General features: G+C 46.2%; 1 non-coding gene across 1 annotated transcript; it reads right to left on the reverse strand.

Annotated features, from left to right (window-relative positions):
* Window positions 1-7,969: 7,969 nt before the first annotated feature.
* On the reverse strand, window positions 7,970-8,052 carry trnal-uaa (transfer RNA leucine (anticodon UAA)). The gene has a single exon. It is a non-coding gene; the product is annotated as a tRNA-Leu (tRNA).
* Between the last annotated feature and the right edge of the window lie 12,330 nt (window positions 8,053-20,382).

Below are 20,382 nucleotides of genomic sequence, written 5' to 3' on the forward strand. Positions count from 1 at the left end.
AAAACAATCCCTGGGAGGGAATGAAAGTTTACATAAGAAATAAGAGCAGGAGTGGCCACTCTGCCCATCGAAATAGTTCCACCATTCAATAATATAACAGCTGTTCTCCTACCTCAACTCCATCTTACCACACTGGCACAGCCCCCTTGATTCCCTTAATATCCAAAAACCTATCGATTTCTCTTGAATATACACAATGATTGAGCATCCAGAGCTCTCTGGGATAGAGAATTCCAAAGATTCATAACCCTTTGACTGAAAAGAAAATCTCCTCTTCTCAGTCAAATATGACCAAGCCCTTTATACTGAGACTGTAACCCTTCATTCTAGATTGCCCAGCTAGAGGAAACATCCTCCCAGCATTTACCATGTCAAGCCACTGAGCATTTTATCTGCCAGTGAGATTACCTCTCACTCTACTGAGTTCTGGGGAATAGAGGCCTAGTCTATTCAATCTCTTCTCATAGGACAATCCCCTCATCCTAGGAAGCAGCCTAGTGGCACGTCTCTGTACTCCCTCTAAGGAAAGTATATCCTTCCTTAGATAAGGGGACCAAAACTGCACAGCACTCCAAGTGTGATCTCACGCTGTATAATTGCAATAAATACTCATACTCTAATCTCTTTGCAATAAAGACAAACATATCATTTGCTTTCCTAATTGGTTGAGTACCTGCACGTTAACTTTCTGTGATTCCTGGACAAGGACACTCGGGTCCCTCTGAATGTAAACATTTCCCATTCTCTCACTAATTTCAAAAATGTTCTGTATTGCTGTTTTAGATTAGAGATACAGCACTGAAACAGGCCCTTCGGCCCACCGAGTCTGTGCCGAACATCAACCACCCATTTATACTAATCCTACACTAATCCCATATTCCTACCAAACATCCCCACCTGTCCCTATATTTCCCTCCCACCTACCTATACTAGTGACAATTTATAATGGCCAATTTACCAATCAACCTGCAAGTCTTTTGGCTTGTGGGAGGAAACCGGAGCACCCGGAGAAAACCCACGCAGACACAGGGAGAACTTGCAAACTCCACACAGGCAGTACCCGGAATCGAACCCGGGTCCTTGGAGCTGTGAGGCTGCGGTGCTAACCACTGCGCCGCCCTGCCAAAGTGTGTAACTGTACACTTCTCCCCATTATATTCCATCTCTCACATTCTTGCCCACATACTTAGTCTGTCTAAATCCCTTTTTTCCCCCTTTGCATCCTCCTCACAGTTTACTTTGCCACCTCACTTTATATCATCGGCAAACATGGATAACATGACATTCGGTCACCTCATCTAAGTCATTGATACAGAATGTAAATAACTGAGTCCCGAGCACCAATCCTTGCAGTATCCAACTACTTACAGCTTTCCTGCCGAAAATGACTCGGTTATTCCTACTCTCTGTTTTTTGTCTGTTAACTACTACTCAATCTATACTAATATATTATCCCCAAATTGCATGGGACCTACATTGGTGTAATAACCACTTGTTTGATAACTTATTGAATGCTTTTTGAAAATCCAAACAGACTACATCCACTGGTTCCCCTTATCTACCCTGGCAGTTACAATATCAACATATTCTAATAATTTATCATTGACAATTTCCTTTTAATAAATCCATGTTGACTCTGCCCAACCATATTCTGATATTCCACATCACCCTTTACCATGTCTGTAATAATAGATTATAGCATATTCCCCATTGCTGATGTCAGGCAAACTGGCCTCTAGTTCTTTGCTTTCTCTCTCGTTCCTTTCTTGAATAGTGTGGATATGTTTGTTACCCTCCAATTCACAGCTTCCAGAATCCAGGAATTGTTTCTTATAAGGAACGGGAATAGCTGTGGGAAAATGAATCTGAGTAATTCTATTCTGAGTCCACTGTAGGATTCAGGTCAAATAATAATTATCAATAAAAAGGAGTAAAATCAGAGTTCAATTGAACTTTAATTTGAAGGAAATCAGCGTTGGAAATATGTTTATTCAAATTATACACTTCTTGCTTTGGGAAACAAAATTCCTTCGAGACAGCACCCAACTCAGTTCCTATCTTTCAGTTTCTCATCTGAGGAATTTAAGGAATGCCAAACTGTAATGGCTGGGAATCAAACCCGGGCACAGCTGCTTGGAAGGTCATTGACCTGAAACATTAACTCTGTTCTCTCTCCACAGATGCTGCCTGACCTGCTGAGTATTTCCAGCATTTTCTGTTTTTATTCCAGCTGTTTGGAAGGCAGCTATGCTCATTGCTCTAACAGCATCGCTCACATGGAGCAATACATTGAGTCTTTCTGTGGATTTTGGGACTGGGCCGCTGTCTTTTGGTCTCTGATGCTATAATCACAGCCAATAAAATACTCAGCTCAGTTCCAGGTGTTTAAAACTGGTGAACTGAAAGGCGACATGATGTGTCAGGATGTTTCTGAACAGCAATAATCACAATTTTACAACACAGAAAGAGTTCATTTGAACAATTGTGCTGCTCTTTGAACGATCTATCCAATCAGTCCCACCTCCCTGTCATTTTCACATTGCCCTGTAATTTCCCCATCAAATAATGATCCAATTCCCTCAGGAAAGTTATTATTGAATCTGTTTTCACCTCCCTTTTCAAGCAGTACATTTCTGATCATCAGAACGCGTGTTAAAATATCACCTCATCTTCCCCTGATTCTTTTAACAATTCTGTGTCCATTGGTTACAGACCCTTCTGCCAGTGGGAACAGTTCCTCTTCAACCCATTAGAATGTAGAACACAACTATTAAATATTACATTAACATCTCTGCAGCAAGAAGAACGACCCTAGATTTGCTACAAAAACAAGAAAAGCTGGAATCACTCAGCAGGTCTGGCAGCATCTGTGGAAAGAGAAGCAGAGTTAACGTTTCGGGTCAGTGACCCTTCTTCGGAACTGACAAATATTAGAAAAGTCACAGATTATAAGCAAGTGAGGTGGGGGTGGGGTAAGAGATAACAAAGGAGAAGGTGCAGATTGGACCAGGCCACATAGCTGACCAAAAGGTCACGGAGAAAAGGCAAACAATATGTTAATGGTGTGTTGAAAGACAAAGCATTAGTACAGATTAGGTGTGAATACACTGAATATTGAACAGCAGCAAGTGCAAACCTGAAAAAAAACCTGAAAAAAACAGTGGGTAAGCAAACTAAACAAACTAAGATGAAATGAAATAAATGCAAAAAAAGATAGTAAAAAATGTAAAAAAGAATGTATAAAAAAGGAAGAAAAAATAACTAAAAATGAAAGTAAAATGGGGGGCTGTCATGCTCTGAAATTATTGAACTCAATGTTCAGTCCGGCAGGCTGTAGTGTGCCTAATCGGTAGATAAGATGCTGTTCCTCGAGCTTGCGTTGATGTTCACTGGAACACTGCAGCAATCCCAGGACAGAGATGTGAGCATGAGGGCAGGGGGGAGTTTTGAAATGGCAAGCAACCGGAAGCTCAGAGTCCTGCTTGCGGACTGAGCGGAGATGTTCCGCAAAGCGGTCACCCAGACTGCGCTTGGTCTCCCCAATGTAGAGGAGACCACACTGTGAGCAGCGAATACAGTATACTACATTGAAAGAAGTACAAGTAAATCGCTGCTTCACCTGAAAGGAGTGTTTGGGGCCTGGGATAGTGAGGAGAGGGGAGGTAAATGGGCAGGTATTACACCTCCTGCGATTGCAGGGGAAGGTGCCCTGGGACGGGGACGAGGTGGTGGGGGTAATGGAGGAGTGGACCAGGGTGTCGCGGAGGGAACGATCCCTTCGGAATGCTGACAGGGGAAGGGAGGGGAAGATGCGACTGGTAGTGGCATCACGCTGGAGGTGGCGAAAATGGCGGAGGGTGATCCTTTGGATATGGAGGCTGGTGGGATGAAAAGTGAGGACAAGGGGAACCCTGTCACGGTTCTGGGAGGGAGGGGAAGGGGTGTGGGTAGAGGTGCGGGGAATGGGTCGGACACGGTTGAGGGCCCTGTCAACCACAGTGGGGGGAAATCCTCGGTTGAGGAAAAAGGAGGTCATATCAGAAGCACCGTCATGGAAGGTAGCATCATCAGAGCAGATGCGTCGGAGACGGAGAAACTGGGAGAATGGAATGGAGTCCTTACAGGAGGTAGGGTGTGAAGAAGTGTAGTCGAGGTAGCTTTGCCATCCTTTCACGCATCTCTAGTGCCATTCTAGTCAATCTCCTCTGCACTCTCTCTCAGGCCTTGATATCCCTGCTAAAATGTGGAACCTAGAATTAGACACAATGCTCCAGCTGAGGCCGATAACCAGTGAGATTTATAAAGGTTCAGCATAAACTCCTTGTTTGTGACCCGTATTCCTATTTCTGGTTTCTAACCCAATGTCGGCTCTGAGCTGTTGAAACTGCCTGAATAAATATTTCCGCTCAATTTAGAGGCCGGAATGTGAGAAGCTGCTGAGAATAAGAGACCCTCGCAGTCAGGTGTCATTTCCCGGTGGATTTTTCAATAGAAACTGGGGCTGGAGAGAGTCTTTGGGAAATGTAATTCCTGAATGCAGTGAGAGAGTTTGTGATTGGTTGCAGATATAAAACTATTGTGACATCACTGCCAATCACCCAATCACAATCTTTACTTTCTCCCATCCCTCATTAGCATAGAGCTGTGGGATTGTCTATTTAATCCGCACTTGGAAGGGGTTTGGTTTATTTCTGTATCTGAAACTGAAAATGGTAAGGTCCCCCCACCAAGCTGAACTGAGGGGCTGGACCCCTGGGAAACCCCTCGAACTGTATCGGGAAAATTTTCATTTGCTGTAAATGTAAAAATGTAATTGGCATGACAAATGTGAAATGGAAGGGTTGTGAAGCAACTCATGATTGTATTGAAGGAAACTGATCTCCCTTGCAATGTTTGTATTTTTTGGTGCTGTTTGAAACTGTTTGGCAATGTATTTTTAACAGATTTTTATCAATAAAGTATATTTTGGAAATAAAAAAAAGAGAAGAAAGCAGCTCCTAAGAAAGGCGCCAAGAAAACCTTAAATAAACCGTCAACAAAGGGCGGCGAGAAGCGGAGGAAGGAGAGTTACTCCATCTACATCTACAAAGTGATGAAGCAGGTTCATCCCGACACCGGCATCTCCTCCAAGGCCATGAGCATCATGAACTCGTTTGTGAACGATGTTTTCGAGCGCATCGCGGATGAGGCTTCCCGCCTGGCCCATTACAACAACCATCAGCTCCGGGTGATCCAGACCGCCGTGCGCCTGCTGCTGCCCGGGGAGCTGGCCAAGCACGCCGTGTCGGAAGGGACAAAGGCGGTGACCAAGTACACCAGCTCCAAGTAAAACTACACAATGGACTGAAAAACATCCCAAACACAACGGCTCTTTTAAGAGCCACCAACAATCTCTGAAAAAGCTGCATCCGACATCTCTATGAAATCACTTTAAGACGATGTATAATATAATAACTATCCCACTGCTGTGTTTGTATCTCCTGTTATTAACCGAACACGAACCCATAATCTGATCACCCGCCTTCACTTTTTTTGCTTTAAGATGCTCTTATTCTGGTTTTTCACAGCCCCTGAATGACCGCATTAACAGCTGATTTCAGCGGTAAGGATTAGACCTTAATCCCTTCACTGATTAATCATTTTATTAACAGCAACTCTCCGCAGTGTAACAGCCTGGGATGGGATTATTACAGAGCAAGTTAAGGGCCGTTTGAGGACTTGATCCGGCTTCCTCTTTTCAGAGAAGGACACTGGGCTCTGATTGAAAACTAAACTGTGTATTTCACTTCAGGCCAATGCAGTCCCCACCCGGGACAGTTTGAAAGCGATTGTCGAATGAGTCACAATTTAAATAACATTTTACAAGTTGAATAATACAAAATCAAGAGATGGGACTTTAAATCTTTGACTAAGGATGACATTTATTTTAATCCGCTCCTTTCCGGCAATGAAATTGGCGGGCTTTTTGAAATTGACAAATTCTCTGCTTCTGATGTCGTGGCGGGTAAATCCCGCCCTCTTCTGTTGGTCAGTGACCTGACTGGTGAAGAATATAGGCAAATGGAATTAAGTACCGACCATTGAGGAGAGTTCTCAGTCTTTAAGTAAAGTAAATGCTGCGTAAATTATCCATTTGTGAAAGTATTTGTGAGATTGTGGAAATGTCTGGAGGAAAGACCGGCGGGAAAGCTCGGGCCAAGGCCAAGTCTCGCACCTCCCGGGCTGGGCTGCAGTTCCCGGTGGGCCATAGTGAACTGAGGGGCTGGATCCATGGGGAAACCCCTCGAACTGTAGCCAGAAATTTTTGTTTGCTGTAAAATGTACATGGCATGAGAAATGAAATGGAAGGGTTGTGAGGCAACTCGCTCCTGTATTGAAGGAAACTGATCTCCTTTCTACTCTATGTATTGTTGGACTTGGTGCTTTTTGGAACTGTTTTGTAATGTATTTTTTTTTACAGATTTTAATGAATAAAGTATATTTTGGAAATTAATAAAAGAAAGTCTGGCAGAGGTAAAGGAGGGAAAGGACTGGGCAAAGGCGGAGCAAAGCGGCACTGCAAAGTGCTTCGTGATAATATCCAGGGCATCACCAAACCAGCAATCCGCCGCCTGGCTCGCCGTGGCGGGGTCAAGCGAATCTCGGGTTTGATCTATGAGGAGACTCGCGGGGTGTTGAAGGTTTTCCTGGAGAATATGATCAGGGATGCGGTCACCTACACTGAACACGCCAAGCGCAAGACGGTCACTGCCATGGATGTGGTGTACGCTCTGAAACGGCAGGGCCGCACAACTCGACCCTTTCCAGCAAACACACAACAAAGGCTCTTCGAAGAGCCACCCACCGTCTCACAGAGAGAGCAGTGAGCTGGAAACGGGAGATGGGATAGGCTGTTCAGAACTGTCTGGAATAAATCTGTGCTGTGTTCGGGTAGAAAACTGGAATCCCCAAATTTGACATTTCATTTGTAGCAAGGATATGCAGTGGATTTGATTTTCTGAACGGGCTGTGTAAACAGTGCCCGAGACTCTCCAGTTAGTTATTTCCCCAGTCGACACATGCCCTCAGTGAAAAGCCAGATCACTCCTCCAGAATCACTCATTGTTTTCATAGAATTTCAAAATGATTTCGCTGCAATGAGGGAATCCGGGAGTTTTGCAGCAGCCGTTGAATCGGTCACTGGAACCAGACCCACTTGTGATGTTATTTCCCCCGAGACGGTGTTTCCTGCACTGAAACTGACAGGGTTTGTGAAAATCAGTTTCAGCTCAATCATTCAGGGACCTGGAATTCCCGCAGTTTGAGCCCGCGCTCACTTCTGATTGGTCACCCTCTTCCCAGTCGCATTTCTTAACCAATCGCAGAGCCTCGAATTAGGGAAAATGCAGCAAATCATTGGCTTAAATTGTCGAAATTGGCAGAAGCTGTCGCACTGGTTCAGGGAATTCAGCCCTGTTTCTCTACTCTCAAGGCTCAGCCATGCTTGATCTGCGTGGTATTTTGCTTTTATTGCAATGTGACAAGACCTCCAATCCTCTGGAAAACGATGGTCAGACCTGCCACTATTTCTTCCCTGGCTTCATTCAACAGCCTGGGGTACATTTCATCTGGTCCTGATGATTTATCCACATTCAAGGATGCTCATCCCATTAAAACTTCCTCTCTCCTTAAGTTATCACGTCCAATACTTCACACTCCTCCTCCTTAATAACAATATCTGCATCACCCTCTCATTTGAGAAGACAGTAAAGTATTCATTAAGGATATTGGCAACATCTTCCACCCCGATACAAAGGTTACATTTTTGATCTTTTCTGTGCCCTGCTGTTTGCTTAGTTGCCTCTTACTCTAATGTTTTGATGCAACATCTTTGGGTCCATTGTTATTTTGCTTGTCCATGTTCTTTCCTGCTTTCTCTTTGCTCTTCACCGCTGCTCCCAAACGCCTCCATTGCAGTCAAAACACAAGGTGTCAGAAGTGGGATTTGAACCCACGCCTCCCATGGAGACTGCGACTTAAACGCAACGCCTTAGACCGCTCGGCCATCCTGACCGCCTACTGGCTATTATTAATGCTAAGGAAATTAACCATTCTTTGTGAAAGTATTTGTGAGCTTGAGGAAATGTCTGGAAGAGGAAAGACCAGCGGGAAAGCTCGGGCCAAGGCCAAGTCTCGCTCCTCCCGGGCTGGACTGCAGTTCCCGGTGGGCCGTGTTCACAGGCTCCTGAGAAAGGGTAACTATGCTGAGCGTGTGGGTGCCGGAGCCCCGGTCTATCTGGCTGCTGTGCTCGAGTATCTGACCGCTGAAATCCTCGAGCTGGCCGGCAACGCGGCCCGGGACAACAAGAAGACCCGCATCATTCCCAGACACCTGCAACTGCCCGTCCGCAACGACGAGGAGCTCAACAAGCTGCTGGGAGGGGTGACTATCGCTCAGGGCGGGGTGCTGCCTAATATCCAGGCCGTGCTGCTGCCCAAGAAAACCAGCGCTCAGAGCTCCCAGAAAAAGTAAAGCGGCCAAAATGTCATCAAATAAACCAAAGGCTCTTTTCAGAGCCACCCACAGTCTCTGTGAAAGGACTGGTTACTGTCAGGAGGGAATCAGTGATGGAGTTATTGTAACAGTGGATTGACCTGTTTCACATCTGTCCAGGTGTCTTTTCAGTTCCCTCTCTGGATTTCGCTCTGTTTCTCTGCTCACACATCTCCCCCTCCAGTTAAGTGAAGAACTGAACTACAGGGTGTAGAATCAACAATTTAATAAATCCCGCTGCCTTCGATTTGATAAATCCCGAGATTATCCCGGTACATTAACGGGAACTGGTTCGGAGTTGATGAATTAATTTAATAATGGAAGTGTCCGGGTTAATTCTCTGTTTTTCATTTGGACAGTTTGAATTGTGTTTTTTTTTCTCTCTGGTGATCTGAGCACCGCTTCTCAATGAGAATCTGCTCCCAGAACAGAGTAAATGCAGGAAGAAAGAGGCCATTCTCGGGCTGTGTGTTTCTCTCCTAACCTGATCTGTTTAGACCGCACTGTTCCCAGAGGACGGAATCAGTGAGAGTTGTGCACACACAGGAGCTGAGTCCACTGCAGCGCTTTAAGATGTACCTTCTCCCCGGCCCTCCCTCTTCTCCGGACACAAAGTTGTTTGTTCCCCCGGCGACGGGATAGAGTCGGGGATTCTCTCCCCGCAGTGTCAGTGGCTGCAGCCCCGGGGAACTGGCGGTTTCAGTCAGAGTGACCGAGCTACCTTACAGGACTCTCCCCCTGAATTTGTGAACTGAGACTACACCGAACACATCTCCAGTTAGAGTGAGGGCCGGACATCCTTCTGTTTTATTACAGAGAGTGGGGAAAGGGCTGGTGGAGGGGATGTCAGCGAGTCACCAGGGATCCTGGATTTACTCCAAATCATTTCCATGTGGAATCTGCAGGCGGGGCCGGGACAGGGATCATTTGATCAGGGGATCAGCTCTTTCCTGAGAGATGTGGGTGGCTCTGAGAAGAGCCTTTGTGTTCAGATGTTTACAAGTTTCCCGCGCTCTTTCACTTCTTTCCAGACCCTGCTTTCTGAGCCTTCGCTGCTTTCGGCTTGACCTTGCTCTTCCATGTCTGCACTTTCTTCAGCGCCTTTCCGCCCGCCGCACTCTTGCCTTTTTTGACCTTCTTCGCAGGAGACTTTTTCTGAAGCGCTGCTTTCTTCACCGCCTTATTTGGCGTTGCCGCCGCCTTGCTGCTCGTTTTCTTGGCTGTTACTTTCTTTGTTGTCACTTTCTTGGCTGCTGGTTTCTTCACCAATGATTTCTTGTCTGCTGGTTTCTAACGAAGGATTTCTTGTCTGCTGGTTTCTTCACTAAAGATTTCTTGGCTGCTGATTTCTTCACTAAAGATTTCTTGTCTACTGGTGTCTTCACGAAAGATTTCTTAGCTGCTGGTTTCTTCACTAAAGATTTCTTGTCTGCTGGTTTCTTCGCTAAAGATTTCTTGGTTGCTGGTTTCTTCACTAAAGATTTCTTGTCTGCTGGTTTCTTCACTAAAGATTTCTTGTCGGCTGGTTTCTTCGCTAAAGATTTCTTGTCTGCTGGTTTCTTCACTAAAGATTTCTTGTCTGCTGGTTTCTTCACCTTCTTTCCCACTTTTCCCTGGGTTTTCCTTCTTGCTGATTTTTTAAGGAGCCGGAGGCTCCCTGTCCCTTGCTCTGCACCAGGGAGCCTTTGTTCACATTCCTCTTGATACTTTGCTTGATCTGGGTCCTGAGCTTCTCCACATCGACACCGCTGCTACCCAGAGCCTTCTTTATGGCGGCCAGGGACATCCCCTTGCGATCGCTGAAAGCCGGCACAATCTTGAGGATCTGTTCGCCCAACGGGAGACCGGCTGGCTTGTTCCGGGGAGCCGCCGCCTTCTTCTTGGGGGTCTTGACTTGGGCGGCGGCGGCGGCTGGAGGAGCCGTTTGGGCGGCTGCACGATCGGTCATGTCCGGGACTCTGCACAAATTCTCTCTGTCAATGTGAACTGGGTCAGAAATGAAGCCGGTGATGGTGGCACAGAGCAACTTAAAGGCAGAGAGAGGACGGGGCGGAGACAAGCTGCTGTCAGCTCCCGGCTCCTGCTGTCTCTCTGTGTTTCTCTCTCCTCACAAACTCTCCAATTCCATTGAAATTCAGACACTCCAGACTTCCAGACTAGATCTTTCCGGTCTCTCACTCCAGTATGTTTGCTGTTGAAAAGCTTTCACTAGGATTGAGGACTCCATTTTCCATTTCACCTGGTTTTATTGCTGCACTGACCGCCCTCTCTCACCCCTCGCTGACATGTTCTCTACTTTTCAACTGAAATCTTGAAATTAAAAAAAATGATCCCGAATTCCCACTTTGGGGCTGAGCAGGGAGCAGGGCGGTTCTTTGACTGGAAAATCATTTGATTTTACACAAGAATGACTCTGAAATCCGGCGATGAGAGCGGACCCACAAACACAGTGGCTTCAGACTAACCCGCCCTCCCCTTTAATACAATCTCTCTTCCACAATATTCACATCTGCATATTCACAGGACAAACTGTTCCCTGAATGTAGAGTTCCCAGGACAGGTTTTCCTCTCCGCTCGGTCTGTGCTGCGGATTCTCGGGGGTGAGTTGTATTTTCTCAGCTCAGTCAGTGTCAAACAGTCTGGGGCCGGCGCTCCGAATATTGTCTATTAACCAGAGTCCGCTACAAGAGCCAATCACAGTTGTGACTTTTTTTATTCGTTCATGGGATTTGGGTGTGAGTCCAGAACCAGGGGTCATAATCTAAGGATACGGGGTAAACCTTTCAGGTTGTCCTTTCTCTCTCTGCCCCTCTCTCTCTGCCGACACCCACCCCCGGTCTCCTCTCTCCCTCTTACTCTCCTCTCTCTCTCTCCCTCTCTCTGACAGTTGCAGAGAGCGAGAACTCTCAGCTTTATGGTTAGTCTTTGTTAAAAAATCGCAGCCGTCAGTTTCACAGCTGACAGGTGCTTTGAGCAGAGACAGCACTTCCGAAACTCGGACAAGCTCGGGTTTTTCTGGAGGGCTTTTAAATGAAATCAGAACTGCCGGAAAGCTCCGAACTTGTCCGAGGTTCTGAAACGTTGTCTCTGCTCTCAGGACCTGTCAGCTGTGAAACTGACGGCTGCGATTTGATTGAAAGTCAGACTGGTCTGGAAGAAGAAGCCAATGGGAAATTTCTCATCCCTGAAATTATCAGTCACGGACCGAACTGTTTTAACGTGGACACTGGTGTCCATGTACAGACATGTTGCCAACCCTTGTTCTTCACACAGACTTACCAATCACACACTGATCAACGCCAACAAATAATTTGACTTTTTTATTGAAGACTGACAATACTATATACAATTTACAGGAGAGTATTACAGGCACATCTTACCGGGGATCATCCCATCTCCTACTCTGTCACATACTGTATGACATCACTTCCTGAAGTGATGATGCACACACGAGTTACCAATTCCTTGAAACAAAGAGTAGGCATAAATGGGCCATTTTCTCATTGGCAGGATGTGACTGGTGGAGTGCCACAAGGATCAGTGCTTGGGGTTCAATTATTTACTATCTATATTAATGACATGGAGGAGGGGGCAGAGTGTAATATATCCAAATTTGCTGATGATACAAAAATAGGTAGGGCATGTTGTCATGAAGACATAAGGAATCTCCAAGGGGATATAGATAGGTTGAGTGAGTGGGCAAAAACTTGGCAGATGGAGTTTAATGCAAGAAAGTGTGAGGTCATACACTTTGGTAGGAAGAATCAAAATGCAGACTATTATATAAATAGACAGAGACTCCAAAAAAGAGGGATCTGGGTGTTCTTGTGATTGAAACACAAAAAGTTAGCATGCAGGTGCAGCAAGTAATTAAGAGGGCAAATGGAATTTTGGCCTTTTTTGCTAGGGGGCTGGAGTTTAAAAATAGGGAAGTCTTGTTAAAGCTGTACAGGGTGTTGGTGAGGCCACACCTGGAGTGCTGTGTACAGTTTTGGTCCCCGTATTTAAGAAAGGATATATTGGCATTGGATACAGTCAAAAGAGATTCACTCGGCTGATTCCTGGGAGAAAGGGGTTGACTTATCAAGAATGGCTAACAAGTTAGGCCTTTATACATTAAAGTTTAGAAGAATAAGGGTGATCTTATTGAAATGTATAAGATTCTGAGGGGGCTTGACAGGGTAGATGTTTCCACCAGTGGGGGAATCTCAAACTAGGTGACATAGTTACAGAATAAGGGGACAGTCATTTAAAACTGAGATGCAAAGGAATTTCTTCTCTCAGAGGGTAGTGAATGTCTGGAATTCTCTACCCAGAGAGTTGTGGAGGCTAAATCACTGAAAGCATTTAAAGAGGAGGTAGATAGATTTTTGAAATATTGGGGAGTTGAGGGCTATGAGGAGCTGGCACGAAAGAGGAGTTGAGGTCTGGGGCAAATCATCCCTGATCTTATTAAATGGTGGGGCAGGCTTTGGGGACTGAATGGCCTACTCCTACTCCTATTTCTTATGTTCTTATAAGGGGGCTACAAAGAGATGTAGATCGGTTAAGTGAGTGGGCAACAACCTGGCAAATGGAGTAAAATGTGGGAAAGTGTGAAATTGTCCACTTTGGCGGGAAGAATAAAAAAGAAGCATATTAACTAAATGGTGGGAGATTGCAGAGCCCTGAGATGCAGAGGGATCTGGGTGTCCTCGTGTATGAATCGCACAAGGTTAGTATGCAGGTACAGCACGTAATTAGGAAAGCTAATAGAATGCTCGTGTTTATCGCGAGGGGAATTGAATACAAAAGTAGGGAGGTTATGCTTCAGCTATACAGGGCATTGGTAAGACCACATCTGGAGTACTGTCTACAGAACTAGTCTCCTTATTTAAGGAAGGATGTGAATGCATTGGAGGCAGTTCAGAGAAGGTTTACTGGACAAATACCTGGAATGGTGGGCTGTCTTACAAGGAAAAATTGGACAGGCTTGGCTTGTATCCACCAGATTTTAGAAGAGTAAGAGGCAACTTGATTGAAACACATAAGATCCTGAGGGTCTTGACAGGGTGGATGTACAAAGGATGTTTCCTCTTGTGGGAGAATCTAAAATTAGGGGTCACTGTTTAAAAATATGGGGTCGCCCATTTCAGACAGAGATGAGGAGAATTTTTTTCTCTTAGAGGGTTGTGAGTCTTTGCAGTTCTCTTCCTCAACACACAGTGGAAGCAGAGTCTTTGAATATTTTTAAGGCAGATGTAGATAGATTCTTGATAAGCAAGGGGGTGGTCAGGGGTAGCTGGAAATGTGGGTCATCAGTTCAGCTATGAAATTATTGAATGGCGGAGCAGGCTGGAAGGGCCGAGTGGCCTACTCCTGCTCCTAATTCATATGTTCGTATGCTTGTATGTTTGTATAAAGCCCAAGATGCCATATATTTTACTACTACTCTCTCAATATGCCCTGCTACCTGCAAAGATCGATGCACATGCATCCCCAGGTCCCTCTGTCCCTGAACACTCTTTAGAACTGTGCCATTAAGGATACATTGCCTCTCCCTATTCCTTCTGTCAAAATGCATCACCTCACACTTAACAGTATTAAATTCCATCCGTCACCTCTCTGCTCATTCTGCTAGCCTATCTATGTCCTATTGCAGGCGGTTCATATCATCCTCACTGTTTGCCTCACCTCCAAGTTTGGTATTGTCAGCAAATTTTGAGATTCTGTTCCGTATTCCAAGATCCACATATTTTATACATAGCAAGAAAAGCAGTGATCCCAGCACTGACCCTCGGGGAACACCACTGTCGACCATCCCCTAGTCTGAAAAGAAACCATTTACTACAACTTGCTTGTTTCTGCCCTTAATCCAATTTTTTAACCAATTGGACACTGACCCTCCTATTCCAAGAGCCTCAATTTTGTTAACCAGCCTTTTATGTGATACCTTATCAAATGCTTTCGTAAAATCCATAGAAACAACATCCACTGCATTTCCTTCATCAAACTTCTCTGCTCCTTCATCAAAAAATTCAATTAGATTAGTGAAGCATGATCTGCCTTTTACAAATCCATGCTGGATATCCTTAACTAACTCAAACCTCTCTAAATGTCCATTGATATTTTCCCTGATTATCATTTCTGAAACCTTACCCAGCATTGTTGTTAAATTAACTGGCATGGAGTTGCTTTGACTGTCCTGACACCCTTTCTTGAATAAGGGTGTCATTTGCCACTCTCCAATCCCCTTATCCAGGGAAGATTGGAAGATTATGGCAAGCCCTTCCTGGAGGAGTTTAGACATGCAAGGACTCAACTACCAGCAAGCGTAGAAAGCAAGACCCAGGCTCAGGGCCTTCAGTTTCCCCTGGAGGGGAGTCGGAGAGGCAGCGGATCCTGTGAGGAACCACAGTTCAGGAAAGATGAGAAGGTCATTGTGAGGGGACAGAGGAGATTAAGTTCAAGGTTTCCCAGCTTATAAGCAAGTGCAGAGACAAGGAACGGTGCTGGGGCAAATAATAGGAAGCTGTGATCGGTTGGAAGGCAGGAGTGATTAAATGACAGAAGAGATGATGGTGCAAGGCAAAAGTCAGGGAAACAACAAGTAACATTTGGCCGGCACAGATACCAGGAGTGGGGTTTGAACACACACAGACATATATTCATTGGATTTTAAGTCCAACACCTTAACCACTCAGCCCTCCTGGTTCATTAACCCGTTGCTGAAAATGAAATTTAATGTGATCCGGGTGACATCTGGCCTTTTACAATATACAATTATGACTCCTCTCCCATGCTAAATTGGACCCTTCATTACTTATGAACCTCAATTGGATCACCCCTCAGTCTAGGTTTCTCTAAGGTGTAGGGTCCCAACTCTTTTAGTCTAACTTGATAACGAAGATGTCTTACACTGGGAATTAGTTTAATGTCTCTCCTCTGTACCCTGTCAAAAGCGTCAATAGCACCCATCATGTGAGGAGACCAAGACTGGATACAATATTCCAAGTGAGGCCTGACCAAGGTTTCATAAAAGGACAAATTCGGGACATCTCAGATACTGAAGGAGTCCGTGTCCAGAAGCAGCAAGACCTGGACAACATTCAGGCTTGGCCTGCTAAGTGGCAAGTAACATTCACACCACATAAGTACCAGGCAATGACCATCTCCAACAAGAGAGAATGTAACCATCTCCCTTTGACGTTCAACAGCATTACCATCGCTGAATCCCCCCCACCATCAACGTCCTGGGGGTAACCATAGACACAAGCTTAACTGGACCATTCATATAAATACTGTGGCACCAAAGGTAAAACAGACAGTGAGAATTCTGCAATGAATAATTCAGCTCTCGGCACGAGGTGAAATGCTCATTAGGAGAGCTGGAAAAATGGACTGGTCAGGTGTGCAGAAAAGTGGCAAATGGAATTCAACTTGGAGAAGTGTGAGGTGATGCCTTTGGTGAGGTCAAACACGGCAAAGGAATACACAATTAATGGGTGAATACTGAGAGGTGTAGAGGAAGTGAGGGACCTTGAAGTGAATGTCCACAGATCCCTGAAAGTAGCAGGACAGGTTGATAAGTTGGTTCAGAAGGCTTATGGAATCCTTTCCTTTATTAGCCGAGGTATAGAATATCAGAGCAGGGAGGTTATGCTGGAACTGTATCAATCATTAGTTAGGCCACAACTTCAGTTCTGTGTGCAGTTCTGGTCACCTCATTACAGAAAGGATGTAATTGCACTCGAGAGGTTACAGAGGAGATTTACGAGGATGTTGCCAGCTCTGGAAAAATGCAACGATGAGGAAAGATTGGATCGGCTGGGGTTGAATAGAGGAGGCTGAGGGGAGATTTGATTGAAATGTATAAAATTGTGAGGGGTCTGGATAGAGTGGATGGGAAGGGTCTATTTATCTTAGCAGGGAGGTCAATGACTAAGGGGCATAGATTTAAAGTGATTCGTTGAACGATTAGAGGGGAGATGTGGAACCGTTTTTTCACCCAGAGGGTGCGAGGGGTCTGAAACTCACTGCCTATAAGGGTAGTTGAGGCAGAAACCCTCAACTCATTTAAGAGGAGTCTGGATGTGCACCTCAAGTACCTGAACCTGCAGGGCTACGGTCCAAATGCTGGACAATGGGATTCCGCTGGGTTGCCCGATTTTTGGCCTGCCTGTGCTGTAAACTTTCTATGTTCAATGATTCTATGCAGACACAATGGGCCGAATAGCCTCCTTCTGCACTGTAATAATTTTGTGATTTTTGACTCTCCAAAACTTGTCCACCATCTACAAGGCACAAGCCAGGATGAGTGCAGCTCCAACAATACTCTAGAAACTCGACACTGTTCAGGACAAAGCAGCTGCCTTGATTGTCACCCCATTCACCACCTTAAACATTCACTCCCTTCATCACTGATGCACAGTGGCAGTAGTGTGTACCATCTACCAGATGCACTGCTGCAACTCACCAAGGCTCCTTCAAAAACACCTTCCAAACCGAAGACCTCCACCACCTTGAAGGACAAGGGCTGCAGATGCATGGAAACACCACCATCTGCAAGTTCCCCTTCAAGTCACACACCATCTGATCTGCAACAATATCGCTGTTCATTCACTGATGTTGGGTCAAAATCCTGGATCTCCCTTCCTAACAGCACTGTGGGTGTACCTACACCACATGGAGTGCAGCAATTCAAGAAGGCAGCTCACCGCCATCTTGTCAAGGACAATTAGGGATGGGTAACAAATTCTGGCCTTGCCAGTGTCGCTCACATCCCATGAAAGAATATGCCCCATCTTATATGCAATTATCCTCTGAATGCAGCCCAACCCTCTATTTGCTCCAACTATCACTTCACAGCATTGCTGCTGTAACTTTAGAGATCTGTGCACTAGAACATCCAGATCTCTGCTCAAAATTATTTTCTTTTTTCCACCTGCTTTAATGTTTTTCCCTGAAGGGTGTATGAATGTTGAGCATTCGCCCTGTCCACATGAATAACACTGCACTTACCCAAATTAAACATCATTTACCAGTCATGAACCCAATCTCCCAACACATTAAGATCAGCCTGAAACAGTCGAGCATCGTCTACAGTCTGAACACTCGCACAGATCTTCAAATCATCTGTCAATTTACAGATGGTGCCCCCTACACCTACATCCAGATCATTAATAAAAATAATAAAGAGCAACAGACCCAACACCGATCCCTGTGGGACACCACTGGTAACTGGTCTCCAAACAGATCCAGATCCATCTGTAACTACTTTCTGCCTACGTCATGCCAGTCAGTTCCCAATCCAGATCAATATATTACCACTGATACCAGGGACTTTAATCTTATAGAGAAGCCTCTTGTGTGGAACCTTATCAAAATCTTTTGGCTGCGATCCGCTAATTGAGCACAGGCCGGGGATAAGGCCTAAGCCTGTCCTGCTCTGTGTGTGGGTCTCAGGAAGGCACAAGGTGAGATCAGCTCACTGAGCACAGGCCCTTCCTGCTCTATATAGTGCTCAGTACCTCACCAAATGAGAATAACTAACACACCACAGGCCAGGGAGCCTCGGCCCATCCTCCCCTGATTGTGGTTCAGTGCCAACCAGGTCAGATCAGCTAATTCAGCACAGGCTGGAGGTGGAAGCTGGATCTTTCCTGCTCTGGGGGCTCCGTACCATACCAGGTGTGATGAAGTAAAATACCACAGGCCGGGGATGGAGCCTGGGATTTTCCTGTTCTGTGTGGGGCTCTGTACAACACCGTGTGAGATGAACTATCATCCCTCAGGCTGAGGAAGGAGCCTGGGCCCATTCTGTTCTGTGTGGCTCCTACAACATTGGGTGGGTTCAGTTAACTCAACACAGGCCATGAATACAACCAGGCCCTTTCCTGCTCCATGTGGCTCAGTATCACACCAGGTGACGTCAGCTAACACAGCCCAGGTGGGGCTGGGGCTGGAGCCTGGGCCTGTCCTGCTCTGTGGGCTCAGTAACACAGCCCGTAAGATGAACTTTTTTCAAAAGACTTCAGTGTATTTAACTCTGTGTCCAACACTGTGTTTATAAAGAGTGTAATTTATTGACTGGTCTCTTGGATCTTGGAGCAAACAGGGTGACAGACAGAGGTCTGTGTGCAGAGGGTTTGGGGGTGAGCTCTGATTCCTAACCCTTTCTGGATTGTGAGGAATAAAGAATGAATGAGAGAGAGAGAATGTGGGAGAAGGGATGATGGAAGAATTTGTTTGTGAACCTGATTAAAAGTGGCTCAAACGCAAGATAATATTAAGATATCAAGAGCAGAACATTAACATAATCTGAGTTCCGCGATCTGGTCGGGTCCCATTCCCCTGAAGTGAGGAATGAACGGGTGGGGAAATTCCGCCTGGAGTTATATTTGTCTCCAATGAAGATGAGCTCACAGTGAGGATGGAATAGCTCAGTTGGGAGAACACTAGATTGAAGAACCAGGATACAATCCCTGGTTTCATCAGTTTTAATTTGGTGTCTCCATCAGTTTAAGTAGAGAGAATCAGAGGGGAGATTTTCCACTCTTGACCCCATGGGCTGAATTTTAAACTAACGGTGCGGCTCTCGGCAGAGGCACCGGAAGCGGGTGTCGTCACCACACGAGTGAAATGTGGCCGACCGACTCCGATCACGGAGCAGCCGACCAATTAATGAAGGGGAGGCGTGGGGCCTATGTAAACAAGGACCAGAGGCAGGGAACGAGGTGCCGATGGCACTGACATCTGACACAACGGCAGGTGCTGGCACCATATTTAAAGGGCTGCCAGCCCTGCATTCACTGCTGCCTGGTTTAAAGGAGTGTCTTCCTGAGAGCCCTCTGCTGTCCCAGGACCAGTTCTGCTGCCTCTGATGCCCCAGGACCCGTTCTGCTGCCTCTGTTGCCTGACGGGTAAGGAGCTGAATGTGAGCCTGCAGTGAACATGGTGCCACGGTTTAGCGATGCCTCCCTGCAGGTTCTCCTCCAGGTGGCAAGAGAAAGGTGCAAGAACCTCTTCCCCAGGGATGGGAGGTGGAGACCTGTCCACCTGACCAAGCAAAGCTGGCTGGAGATAGTAGGGGAGGTCAGCAGCCATGGGTTCACCCCCAGGACATGGATCCAGTGCAGGAAGTGGGTCAATGACCTGATCCAGGTTGCTCAGGCGACAACTCAAAACACTTTGGACCCTTTGGACATTGCATGTGGCAGAGTGAGAGGGAATGTTTAGTGGAAAGGGAGTGACCACCCAGTCATGTGTATTGGGGAAGGGCAGCAGGAGAGGCACACGTCAGTCATTATATAACCTCACACAGTCCCTCGAGAGGGGCCGCATGCAGGAGGCATATGTGTGTCCACATCATGGACTGCTGGACTATCACCATCAGAGATGTTGGGCTTGTCCCCGCTGGGAGACTAACTTTGTTCATCATTGTGTCTGCAGGAGAAGACATCCCACAATTGGAAAGAGCGTGTCAAGACTGGCGGTGGAGTGCCTTATCTCCGTGTCCTCATCCCGATGGAGGAGGAGGCCATGGAACAGGCAGGGCAGCAAAGCAGCCCCTCCATAGCTGATGGAGAGACAGGGGCATCTACCCAAGAGAGTGAGTGAACATCTCCTGGGGCACAAGGGAGCATCCGCTGCAAAGGAGCCACACTGCTCATCTGTTCACCACTGCATCAATGGAGCTGCACAGTAGGGGTGGTTGGAATGTCACGATGGGCAGACCGTAACCCTTCAATGTCCCTGTTTTCTCATGAAGGCCCGGATGAACGACAAAAGCAAAGCGCTGGAGAGACTGGGAGACAGCCGGACACGTCTGAGGAGGAGGAGGGAGCCTCAGATGGTGCACCATCACATCA

This window comes from Heterodontus francisci, chromosome 35, assembly GCF_036365525.1.
Source record: "Heterodontus francisci isolate sHetFra1 chromosome 35, sHetFra1.hap1, whole genome shotgun sequence".
NCBI lineage: Eukaryota > Metazoa > Chordata > Chondrichthyes > Heterodontiformes > Heterodontidae > Heterodontus > Heterodontus francisci.